This window comes from Callospermophilus lateralis, chromosome 6 (genome assembly GCF_048772815.1).
Source record: "Callospermophilus lateralis isolate mCalLat2 chromosome 6, mCalLat2.hap1, whole genome shotgun sequence".
Lineage (NCBI taxonomy): Eukaryota > Metazoa > Chordata > Mammalia > Rodentia > Sciuridae > Callospermophilus > Callospermophilus lateralis.
Window position 1 is genome coordinate 154,860,654 of NC_135310.1, and position 13,707 is coordinate 154,874,360.

Consider the following 13,707-nt stretch of genomic DNA (forward strand, 5'->3'; position numbering starts at 1 on the left):
GGTGGAGATGGTTAACAGAACAGAGAGCCACTAGGAGTGAAATAGGATGAGCAGCCTCCGAAGGTGCAGTTAAATTTCTGCGATCGTAAGTAGGAAAGAACCAGGGAGCAAGAGGCTGAAGGGCATTTATCCCCATAAAACATCCCGAGCCCTTGCTACTGATCTGGCAAGTGCTTTACTTCAGGAAAGAGGGTAAGAAGCAACCTGCACTCATGGGAAAGAGATGGTGATGTCCTTTTCCAGTTTGACACCCCACCCTAAGATCTCTTTCCTACCCGCAGTTGTAACAAAGTCCAAAGATGTCTCAATCATCTAGACATCTAACAGAATCACCTTGATCCATAGCATCAATCAAATCTTGCCGATAGAGCAGTGCAAGCCAGTTGGCTAGCATACGGTTGCATTGGTGGAGTCGATATAGGCCTCAGAGTGGGAAATAAGCCCTCTGATGACTGGGACCCGTCATTTCAGTGAAGTTTTTAGGAATCGAGGATTGTGCTGGGATGTCGCCTCCAAAGTAAAGATTGGTTCTCTGTATCTTTTATTTAAAAAAAAAATATGGAATGCTTCATGGATCTGCATGTCCTCCTTGGGGGCCATGCCAATCTTTTCTGTATTGTTTGAATTTTAGTAATGTCCTGCTGAAGCGAGCCCAATGGCTGTATCCTGTGCTCCTCTCATGAAGAAGGAGGAAGCGTAACAACCAAACAGAGACCCCCTTGGATTTTGGAAGGAACACGGTCCACACCTAGGACCTTTGTCCAGGTAACATGGAAGTCTTCCAGAGTTGAGTGGCTGGCAAAGCAGGACAGGGTTCTGGCTCAGGTCCAAGATGCAGGGCCAGAAGCCCTGCCTCCTGGGCCACACCCTTCTGCAGGCCTCTTGTGTTGGTAGCATCTCTGGTGGGAAAAGAGAGCGTGGAAAGCTAATGGCAAACCAAACGGGAGGCACCAAAGTCACAGTTCCCTGGGTGCCTGGCACAAGGTGCCATCTGCAGTGGAGAGCTAAACAGCTATAGAAACAGCTCTAGGCACACGACTAGTCCCAGGTAAGGAAAGAATATTTCACCACTGAGCACCAAGTGACCATATACCCAGGGCCTCCCGTTGTGGACTGGGTTTCATCAAACCTACCAGGTCATCAGAGGTGGACTGCCAGGACCAATCCATTGGCTGTTGAAAGATAGTGCATCCCGAATTGAGCCAGGCCAGGCTCAGAAGGCACAGGTCAGCTGCAAGGCTGTGCAGACTCCGACTTCCATCACCACTCACGTTCCTCTCCCAGTCCTTACCTATGCAGGTCCTGGGTCCTCCCATGGCAATGAGCTGAAGGAGAAGAGAAAAGCCTGTTTGTTTCACGAACAGGTCAGCTGGGCACAGGAGTGCGAGCTGGGAATGGATGGCGGCTGCGTACTTGCAATGCTCGGACTGGCCTTTGGTGACTGTGACGAGACAAGCTCTTTCCAGCCAACAGAGTAAGTGGTGCTTCTGGCACTCACTTGGTACAGACGGAGAAATGGGGCAAAAGTAAAAATATGCAGACCTCTAGACTCCTATAGGGCTAATGAGCTGGCCATTCAGCCAGGATGCTGGTAGGAAAGGACCAGAAGGTGAGAGAGGAGGTGGAGGTGGGGGCTTGGGAACAGCATCTGGGAGTGGACATCAGGGTCTCTGTAGCAGTGGGCACATGACCAGATGGCCATGCCAGAGTGCTCAACAGAATGGGCTTTCCACAGCCAAGCCAGCTAATAAGCCTCTTCCAGCAAGAGAACAGCACTGAGCTCCTGGTGCAGGATAGGTTCTTGAAGAGACCAGCGGACCACGTTGCAGGACCTGAAATACAGTAGCACTGTTCAACCCAGAGAAGGTAAGCTAGGCAGGGTTTTGCCCTTCTCACCAGCAGAGCCTTAGGCAGCACTATCAGGGGTTTCAGAATGTCTAATTCACAGGCACCAAGTGCCACGTAGACACATCAGATCAGATGATCCATATCTGAGTGAAGACAACCTGAGCCTGAGCGGACGACCATGGGGTACACTGGTAATACTGGCATTATCGCACGTGCAGGCAGCCCACTGATAGGCCAGCAGAGCAGCTTGCTTCAGCCAATCCTCTGCAAGGATGAGGAGCTCTCTTCTGGACTGATTGTGCACATATGTCACATACTCTGTGGGGACTATTGCTGTAATGGAAAGAATCTATGGGTTTTCAATCCAAGGAGAGGACTTATAGAGACCCATTGGAAGCATTTTGTGCTGCTGATCCCTCCAACACTGGGTTCCTGAGTGTTTAATGTTCTGGTTCCTAAGGGAGTGCATGCAGACCAGGGGACCCAGCAAATTTCCTACCAAACCACCAGGTACAGCTGCTGCCTGGGCACTTGGAAGTCCTTGTACACCGAGATTAGCAAGAAAGAACAGTCACTATCTTGGCAGGAGTAATTAATCCTGGTCAGCAGGAGGAGATTGAGTGGCCATCGCATAACCGAGGCAGAAAGGAAAACGCTTGGAACGCGAGTGTTTTAGTTGGGCATCTCTTAGTCCTCCTCTGCCCAGTTGAACCCAAATGGACAAAGGCAGGAAATCTGGTTTGAGATAGATCTAAGTACCAGGGCCTCAAACACCATAGGAAAGGGGGTTTGGATCATGTCACCAGATAAGCCACTTGTCCCTGTGAAGGCAATGGCAGAGGGTGAAGGGTGTCTGGGATAAGGAGTGGGTGGAGGAGGACGATGACAAGCCCCAGTTGTAGTTTCAAGATCAACAGCAGCTGCAAGGAACAGTAGTTGATTTCACTATCTTCTCTCTTCTGAATTTCCTTTCATGAAAAGAGGAAGGAAGAGTCTCTCAGGAGCCGTGGGCAGCATCTCTGCTGCCCGCATGGGCACAGGAGGTGGATCCGAGGGTCTCAGGGGATGAGCTGTTCTAGCCTGGGAGGCCACCCGCTCAGATCTCCTTAGAGAGAAAACTTGCTGAGGGAGAGAGAACAGACAATGAAGAGTCTCCAGGTACCAGCTTCAGGGTCCACCAGGGTGCTCCCATCAGGGCCAGCCTCTCCAGCAGGATCCGAGGGGCGGAGCGGTACCCAGCCAGGCCATCTGCCTGGCGTAGCGCTCCCCAACATGCAGTGGCTGCAGGGTCCCCACCAGCCTGCATGAGGCTCTCAGCAGCAGTACTGCACCCGGAGGCTCTCTCTGCTCCGTCCCCTTCTTCCCCTTCTTCTGGCACAGGTGACAGACGGGCATCATGGTCTAAAGCTCGCCCTCTCATTCCTGTTCCTTCCACCTTTATTCCCCTCAATTCATCTCTCGAGCTTCCAACTCTGCCTGACTGTTCTTCTCCCAGAGGACCCACTAGAATCATGGAGAAGGGAGGCAGAGACGAGATTTTGAGGAAGGCGAGCTCGGAGCCGAGGACGGTTCAACCAGGAGCCAGGGTGGACTCCCGGTTTTGGTTCTGAGGTCACGGAGACGGCCATGGCTCTGTCAGTGCTTGCTTCTCACCTACCGATGCTCCATGTTGCTGTATTTTCTTTCAGTAGAAAGTTCTAAAACTAGGAAGGAGCTGGAGTTGCCGGTTTCAAGGAGGGAAGGGAAGCTAGAAACTGTTGTGTTTTCCAGCACAGCTGGACAGAGGAGAGTCCAGCAGGGAGAGCTGGCTGGTGGCAGGGAAAGGGTTGGGCAGGCCACTTAGCTATGGGCAAAGGGGAAGCAACCAAGGATCCACTGACAACCAACTTGGGCCAGTTGTTCACTCTCCCCCTGAGCCTTGCTTAGGACATTCAAGAGTCCGATCCAGTCCAGTGTTCCCTTTGAAAAGTGACCTTAATGATAAGGCCTTTGGTTTGTCATTTTGGAAACTTATGAATACAAGCTGATCTGCTTAGGAAGGCTACTAAAAAGGGGGGGATTCTCAGCCAGAGGAAATGCATGAGAACCAGCTGTGTTCAAAACTGGCCACGCACAGGATAAGACATAGGATGTTTTCCAAGGTGGCCGTTCAATTCCAGAGTATGTTTTATTACAGGGAGAAGAAATTATGAGATTATTTGGTGCATTAAGAGAAAAAACTTGGTGCCTAAACCAATGGAGGAAAAGTGAGAGGAGAGAGAATGTTGGCGTAAACAAGAGAGGGTGGGTAGAGATATGGAACAGAACAGAAAAGAACCACCACCGGCAATAACTTTGTCGGCTCACACCAAAATGTGGGGCACTCCTTACCAAGTTAGGAGTTGGGAAAATTACCTATGCCACCAAATGTTGTTGATAATAAAACTATAACTTTTTGGTGTGCCCTGCACACTCAACCCCCACGTGAACACTTATGAAAGAAACATGGTACAGCCAGTAACACAAAATACAAAAAGGACAACATCTAGTTTGTATCACTGCTTCATTTTTATTGTTAGGATTTTCACACGTTGACTATGCTAATAAGACAAATTATGTTTACCTGTGTCTTATTACCGCTATTCCCTTGATTGGAGATAATTTGAATATCCAGGATGCAGAACACTAAGAGCTGGCCAGTTTTGCTGCATTTATCGCCATGTGAGTTATTTTAATTCCCCGAGTCTCAATTTGCTTATTTATAAATCAATGCTTGGAATTTGTACCTCATAGGATTGCTTATGGGAAAAATGAGAAAATGTATGTGAAAGTTCCTTTTCTTGTTTCTTGCATACAGTAGGTGCTCAATAAGTGATAACCTGTAGTAGTAGTAGTGATAGAGTAGTAGTCGTCGTCGTCATTGTCATATTAGTACAAGACACCTGATGACATATCCAAGATTCCTTACAAGAAACTTGGGATATACATAAGTCACTTAGAATCATTTCCTAAGATGACTAATCTTATTCTTTTGAGCCACTCTGAAAATAGCTATGCCCTGTCCAGACAAACAGAACCACCCACTCACCCTTAGACTTGTGAGAAATATGTAATGACCATTTTGGGGTCACAGTATTTTTCATGTTTGTTATGTATCGATTGCTCTCAGACACACAGAGCAAAATCATAAATTTTTGATAGACTACGTTTTCAGTTCACATTTTATCAAGGACTTTTTCTTTACTTTGCCAAATATTCTATTATGATGACTTCCACCTTTGACCTTTTCTTATCAAAATAAACCAAAATGATCAGCTTCATTTTTATCATTTTCACACTTTTCTCTGGGCTCTTAAATCCCATATGCACTGATCCACCTTTATTGGGGTTTTGTTAAGGTTTTTCTTAAGGGATCATACTGTACAATGTTTTCCTCTGACTTACTTTACTCAAAATTCCAAGTCAATAGTAGAGATACAGTTCATTCTCTTTTAACAGTCCCATCGCGTTTCAGCCCACAAATAAACCAGTCACTCAACCATTCCCCCGGCCACAGGTATTCAGATTTTTAACAGTTTTTTGCCAGTATACACAATGCTCTAAGAAACTTTTCCTACTAGATCCCAAAAGCAGTTCTAAACTCTAACTCCTAATATCCCCATTGTGTTTTCATTTCTATAAAAGGATGAAGCCCCAAAGAGATGGCTAGGTTAATAGGACTGTGCATTTTTCAAATGGATGTTTCTAGAATTGTTTCCAGGACCAGGAAGAAATTCACAATTCCACCAGCAAGCAGGTTGCCTGCCCTCCTAGTCCGTAACTCACGCCATCTCCTCCCTCTCCAGGTCTTATCATCACTTTTTAATTTTGCATGACGACGTGTGGCTGACCCTGGTTCTCATGAGCACTAGTATGAAGGACACGTTCTCTGCTTCCACATTCTTCTCTCTTGCTCTCGACGTTGGGGGGCTTCCTGGCACCTCTGTGGTGGTGCTTGCTGAGCTCTGCTCTGGCATTGGTCCCCTCCGGGGTGCCCACTCATTCCGTTTCTCTGAGGTCTAGGATGCTCAGCCGTCATTTCCCAAGAGAAAAAAAAAAAATGCCCATTTCATCCATTTTTCTGGGAGCAGCTCCAGTTCCCAATACTTTAATAGAGATTTGAGACGGCCTCTTTGTTTTTTTTTTCTTTTTCTTTACAGAGACTTCTCTGCGTAAAGCTCTGATAACAAGTCGCAGCACATTGCACAGGATTTAAGGGCAACACTACTTTGTTTTACTAGCAGCACATTGATCATGTTCTTGAAAAGGCTTCTTAGGTCATTTTATTCCGTGAGACCAGTGGCCTTGCAGGACAGCCTGGATTAGCATTGTCTCCTTTACAGCCACAAAAGGTTATTCCTGTTCATGGGTGCCAAAGGAAATTGACTTTTCTTCAGTGTCTGTTCTTCTCTAACAGGAACTTTCAATACTGGCTAATTACCGGTGCTCACATTCATACCTGATCCCATCACACAAATCAGAACATTGTCATCTGAACAAAACATAGAAATCAAGAGAAAACCAAAAAATGCTCATGGTAAGAAAAGCCTGGAATGATACCAATAATCTCTGCTGCTTCTTTTCAAACAGTAGTTTTGTTTTGTTTTTTTCCAGACAAGAAGGTGACAAAGATAAGGACAGGGGGTTTCTGAGCAGCGTGTACAGCGACAGGCGTTGGGCTACAAACTACATCGTGTTCTCTGCCCTCTAGGACATTGGAAGCAGCAAGAGAAAATGTGTCTAACCAGTGCCAGAATAAGCCTCCTTCCCTTCAATCTGTCTTTGACCTTGAATTATTTATGATTCTCAGAAGCACAATAGGGATCAACGTGATTGACATGATAAGAACCAGAAGATTTTACTGTCATGGAAACTTACTTTTCAAAAAAAAATAGTCACTGTGGCCGGGCTGACCCAGCTGGGGACGCAGGTATGATTTTTCTGCCCTCTGGCTCCTTGTTTTTCGTGAGGCAGTCACTAGGACAACACCAGAGGACGGATCATTGGGTTATGAAGTGGGGAGATGACTCACCTCCGACGGGATGGAAGTGACACATCATCACCCAGCAGAGATACAAGTGCCAAAAACACAGCTGGAATTTTGATGGGTAATAATTATTAAATCTGAATAATTAAGCTTATCTATTCTTAGGGATTATTTGACCCAATAATTATTACCCAGAAAACTTAAGTGTGTGTTTGAAACCTGGATCTGATCACCAACGATGAGCTTGTCAGTTCCAGTTTCTGTTAATGGTCTAATGTGAAGAGCATCAGGGACGTCACCAGAAACGAGTTTATAACCATATATGCTCACAGATTCTGTGGGTTACGAACTAACTAAACCATCGGCTACTTGTTCACAGAGCATCTGACGATCAGGTTGGTTTTAAAACACATGTGACCAACCAGAGAGTAATGTTGCTCTGCTCACTGTAGCAACTGCCCTACCAGAAGGAAATGCCACCTGGAGGAGGGACATTCACGGTCACAGGAGAGGTGCTCGCCACGTCACCCTCTTCATTCCACTTATTATTCTCCTCCACTTTATTATTAGTCTTTGGCTGTGAGGAAACTCAAGACGGAGGAAATATGTCCTTCTCCTGCTTCACGAAGGTGGTCAGTGACAGGTGGCCCTTGAATCCTGACCTCCTGAGTCCACAGGTGCTTCTCAACAGGAGGCACACATTCTACTAAGACAACTCGCCCGAGTGGCAGGGACTTTGCACCTGCAGCAGAATTCAATGAAAAAAAAAATAAGCAAGCCAATTGACAATTATGTATCGTTTCAAACTGTATATAATTGAGTGGAACTCGAAAGTCACATCGATTTTTTAAATAATTCCATGTTTTGATGATATTTCTTGCTGTAACTGCTATTTAAACTTGTGTTCACCCAATCTCTGGGGATGAAAAAAAATATCCCTTGCTATCTCCACAAGGCAACTTCCAAAAGAGAGTCAAGAGGAACTCCATGCTGGACAGGACTACACAGGTGGTGGGCAGCGGCAGAAGCCCAGGGGTTACCAGAAGCTGGCACAACAAGCCTAGGAACAGCCACCACGGTGATCATTTTATTCGGTTCACCTCACTGACCATCAAACCAGGTGGTCGGAGGAGCAAGAGAATATGAAGTTATTTTTAGGATACTGCTAAAGACTTCTCTCAAGAAAACATGACTCAGATTTGTAATGTCATTGGGTTATCCACCAGGTCATGGTACACCCATAGCTTTTGGTGACACTGCAGACACTGCTTAGTCAGTCTAGACTGAAGAGCTGAGCTGACTGTGGAAAAGGTCCACATGAGCACCTTTAATTGTGTTGTTGGCCTGGCATCCTGAATTCTGTTAGCTCTCAGCCCCTGATACACATGAGTTTAAAACACAACATAAAAAACCCTCAGGTATTATATTTTCAATATAAGCAGTAAAACTAAACCACAGAGATTTTATTTAGGTTGACCAGATAGACGTATGAGACAGAAGAGAAGTTCTAGATTTCAATTTCTTCTTCAATGTAGGTCTACAGGTGGAGATCACTGTTTTTCAAATCACCAATTAAAAAGTCATTCTAGTGTCACTGGTGAACATTATTTTGAAATTAAACAGTAAAAGTGTCTTTTTATATTTCTTAAGATTTTTCTTTGTTTACAGGCATACAGACGCGTATTTGTGAGTGCTGCATCACAATACATAACATCTCTTAATGTGTATAACAAAGAAATGTGGAAGTCTGAGGACATCTAAGGTGACTTCTCACACTGAAACCATGTGATTCTGATTTTGTCCAAGTTTTTCCATGTTTTGGTGGCATCCAGAGTACCCCTTTGCAATCCCCAAGTTTCCTGTAGGTTGCTTGGGAGTGGCTACAAATGGCCTTGGAGGGGCTGATGTGTCACAGCTGAAATCGACCAAATCCAGGGCACATCCTCCTTCATCTCTGGTATAGATTGTGCCATTGATTGGCAAGATCTGCAATGAAGAACAATACAGAGACCAGAAGCAAACATGAGCTCAAAATCTGTGGTCCAGAAATATGCCCAAGAATCTAGCAGGTGATTTTCCACACAAACAAGGGAACTGGTACTAAAATGCGTTGATCTTCCACAATGGGCCAAATGTGCTTTGCATTTCACGTGTTAAATGGACTTACATATTTGTTCATTTCATCCTCACAATGCTCTTGGTTAATTGTTATGTCTCTGACCCCGTTTTTAAAAAATTAATGTATTTATTTTAATTATGTATCTATGACAGCAGAATACATTTTGATTCATTGTACACAATTGCAGCACAACTCTTCATTTCTCTGGGTGTACATGATGTAGCATCACACCCTATATGCAGTCCTACATATACCATGTAATGATATCTATTTCATTCTATCATCTTTCCTGCCCCCATGCACCCTCCCTATCTTCCCTCCCAAAGGGAGGGAGTCAAAGTTCCTCCATTTTCCCCATGCCTCCCCCATCCCCATTATGGATCAGCATCCACTTATCAGAGACAACATTCGGCCTTTGGATTTTGGGGATTGGCTTACTTCATTTAGCATAATATTCTCTAACTCCATCCATTTACCTGCAAGTGCCATGATTTTATTCTCTTTTAATGCTGAGTAAGATTCCATTGGGTATATATAACACAGTTTCTTTATCTATTCATCTATTGAAGGGCATCTAGGTTGATTCCACAATTTAGCTATTATGAATTGTGCTGCTATAAACATTGATATGACTATGTCTGTAGTATTCTGTTTTTAAGTCCTTTAGGTATTGACCAAAGAGTAGGATAGCTGGGTCAAATAGTGGTTCCATTCCAAGTTTTCCAACTGCTTTCCAGATTAGCTGCACCAATTTGCAGTCCTACCAACAATGTATGAGTGTGCCTTTTTCCCCAATCCTCACCAACAATTATTATTTTCTGTATTCTTGATAACTGCCATTCTGACTATGTGAGATGAAATCTTAGAGTAGTTTAATTTGCATTTCTCTAATTACTATGGATGTTCAACATTCTTTCATATATTTATTGATCGAATGTATATCTTCGAGGAGGAGTGTCTTCTAATTACTAGGGATGTTGAACATTTTTTCATATATTTATTGATCGAATGTATATCTTCTGAGGAGGAATGTCTGTTCAGCTTCTTAGCCCATTTGGTTTAATAAAATAAGACTTAGAAAAATAATAGATGACTTGCTCAAGGTCACAGATTTGAACCTTGTGCATCTAATTTTCAAGTGTATGTATTTCCCACTGCACTGCCATGTCTCTGTGAATATGTACCTCTTTCCCCATTGGAGGGGGAAAAAATGTTGCCAAGCACCTTCTGGAAATTCAGTTTGAATTTTCTCTGTGGTTACTAAAGGTTTGGGAGCTTGACTGAACCAAATAGTAGTATTAGACATAAAATATTTTTTAAAGATGGCACTCAGTACAAGAAGAAAAGACAAAAATGTAGAAGGAATTATAGATAGATGGCTCTCTAATATCCTAATGATCCTCCTAGAACCACTCTGGAAAAAACAAAGAGAAAAAGGGAATGCTGTATATAGCTTTCACAAAGTCACATATAGCTGAAGTGTTTCTGCACAATTTATCCTAAAGCAACAAGTTTGGAATTTTTAAGTTTGGGGGAGGAGAGATGAAATGAAGTTCATGTTAGTCTTGGTTTATCTTGGTAGTCATTACCATTTAATGCAGAGGAATCTTAAACTTGAAAATCTAGATAACTAAGAGTTGAGAATCAGCCCCAGGATTCTGAGCATTAACATCCCCACCTTAGGACAACTTTGTAGTCCAGCTTCTGACGTGGAGGCCTTTCCTGGCTCTCTGGTCACTGCCCTGTAGCCTGTGACTCTCCACCAGCTCTGTACTAGCCTTTCAGTGAGGACAAGAGTGTGCAGGAGACCTGTCTTCAAACACCAAGTTCCTAGCCCATTCAAATTTCTGTTTGAGGTTCCCAGAAAGCCCTGGGGAGACAGAACAGAAGTGACAGACACATTATTCATGTATGGATTCATATGTAGATTCCTATGTGGATGCATGTATCAATTCATGTATGGATTCATATTCCACATTTATCATAGTATTTAGAAAAGATAGAGAACCCCACAGAATTATTATTAGGATTAAATAAAATACCTTGTCAAAAAAGAAAATAGAAATGATGGGCACATATTAGGTGCTTTGTAAAGATTAGCTATATATAAGGACAATATTTCCAAAGTTCCTTTTTACATAAAGTATTCTAGATTTTGGCTTCTGCATCCTTCCCTGTTCAGTGAGGCTCAGAGGACTAATTGATCCACCCTCACCTGCCTTCTGCTTCTTAGCTTGCTCTGTACCAGGTGCAAACACAAAGTGAAACATGATTAAAAAAATGTTTACCAATTAGAGAAAAATATTTTGTTGAGTGTCTTGTCAAATACAAACACACTTTTTTCTTCCTTAAATTGTTATATTTTTAATCATTGTAGGAAAAAAAAGATAAAAAAAAACACTCTCAGGTCATTTGGGCAAAGTCATGCCTTAAAACCATCAATAACTTAGCCATTAAAGTTCATGACCTTAATTTCAGATGGTAATTTCCACCATCTCAGTTTCCTCAGTGTGTTAATGGCAATAAAACTGCACTAAATACTATTGAGGAAGAATACATCCATGTCATGGAGTATCACTTTCTATTCAGGGAGTGTCTGATATTAGTGACAAAAGCAGAGCTAGCTGGTATCATCTTTCTACCATGCTCACCTGTCTCTCTGAATAAAATTAACCAAGTAGAAAGTGGTCACTTCAAGTTTTCAGAGATTGCCTGCAGGTTGAGATTTGCACGTATGCATGCTCTGTACACATAAATACACACGTGCACATGTGTAAGTAGACACGTTCGTGTCTCCACATGCACTTAAGCTTGCACAGATGAAACAAGTTCTACCAAGCATGTAGTTTAGTATCCTTTTGTAAAAAACTGAATATTAATCACAGATCCCAAATGTTTTGTTGATGTTTTTGACAATCGTGCTCACATGGGCAAACACAATCCAAAATAAAATACAGTTGTGCCTTGAAATCCAAGGGGGACAGAGCATACCCGCAGCTTCCAAAATATGCAGATGCTCCTAACACCCTTGGGTCTCTTCACCAATTTATTTTTCTATCATAATATAAGTGAAAAATCTTTCCTCTTCCCTTTTCTAGTTACAAACAGTTGTTTGTTTTTTGCTTTTTTTTTTTTTTTTTTTTAAGGATGGGTTTCACTTTGGCTCCTTTTTAATTAATTTTGATTAGAAGTAAGGAGACACTTTGCTGTGAAGACACAGGTCACTTTCCCCCCAAAGTGTCCTTTTAGTTATATCATTGATTATTATATCTATTCTTTTTTCTCTCTCTCTCTCTTGGAAATATCAATATTCTCTTGGTGTACGTTGTTTTATTATCTATCAACATCTATCACCTATCTTTCTCATCTTTTAATTACTTGTGAAAATTTGTTATCATTTCTATAATTTCAGTGGTTTTTCTTTTAAAATAGTTTTGAAACAATTCCCTCTATGAATATCTATATTCTTGGAGAACTTCTTCAGTTTGTCCCCAGAATCAAAACAATCCAATCTTTCTGGGTATTAGTGTACCTTTTCTCTCTCTCTAGCAAAGATTCTTATTTCTGTGGTTGGTTTATTGTGTCCTTGGGCTTCTTTTGAAAGGCCCCCTCCCCTTTCCACCACGATGCCTCTCTGCCCACCCTTGGGAACTCCTCGGGTCTCTCTCTGTTTGGTGCAGTCTCCTGAGACTCTCCAGGGGTTTTCTCAAACTTCATTCTGCCTCCTCCAGGAAATCATCCTCCAAGAGGGCCATTGTTTGGGATCTTTATCATGGTATTCCCTTTTAATTTGCACTTCTACTAATTTGCCAATTGTCTCAGTCAATCAGGTTGCTGTGGCAAAAATACTACAAACTGGTGGCTTATTTCTCACAGTCGTAAAGGGCGAGAAGCCCACCAATGAGCACCAGCAGACTTGAGGTCCGGTGAGGGGCTGCTCCTGGCTCTGAGATGGCCGACTCTCATCACTCTGTGACTGGCACATAGAAGGAAGAATGCTCTTGGGCTTCTAGTCTGAGGGCACTAATGCTGTTCCTGAAGCCTCTGCTTGACCTCCCAGAGGTCAGCCTCCTGATACCATCCTACTGCAAGTCAGGATTGCAGCATATGGATTGGGGCATGGGACCCAAATATTCAATCCATAACACTCGACTTGACTGATATCATACTTCAGCGTGCCCGTCCTGTAACAAGGAGATTTCCACTCAGAAGAAAAGATCTTTCAGGAGAAATGGTTTGTATCTTTGTCTTGATCCGATTCAGTGTCCTTTTGGGCTTAGGTAGAATTTGTTTCCTAATCTGAACCTGGAAGATATATTTAGGGCTCCTCTCCCTGGTAAAACATCAGATGTGTGTTATTCTGCTAGCTTAGAGTTAATCGTTTCTCCATTATTTATTTCATATTCTAAAACTTTTGAATATATAGCAAAAAAAGGGGGGTGGCTAGTTTTCAGCTCTCCGTGTTCTTTATGTCCACCTTCCAACCAACCATGTTCTACTTCTTGGAACCTGACCTCTCGGGACAAAATATCCTGCAGCCAGCTCGCTTTCACCCACGCCAGTTGCTTCTCCCTGTCATATCATCCTCTGGTAGTTTTAGTTTCAAAGCGAATCCCCAGGAGAGGTGCCAGGGAGGTAGAGGAGCAGGTGTGAGCACTCTGGTGGCCTCAAGCATGACCTTCACGAGGCAAGCCAGTTGCTAGCAGCAGCACAGACCCAGAGTGTCGGAGTCATG

The 13,707-nt window shown here is 43.3% G+C and overlaps 1 pseudogene; it reads right to left on the reverse strand.

Moving 5' to 3' along the window:
- Positions 1-552: 552 nt before the first annotated feature.
- On the reverse strand, positions 553-652 carry LOC143402638 (U6 spliceosomal RNA; annotated as a pseudogene).
- Positions 653-13,707: the final 13,055 nt, after the last annotated feature.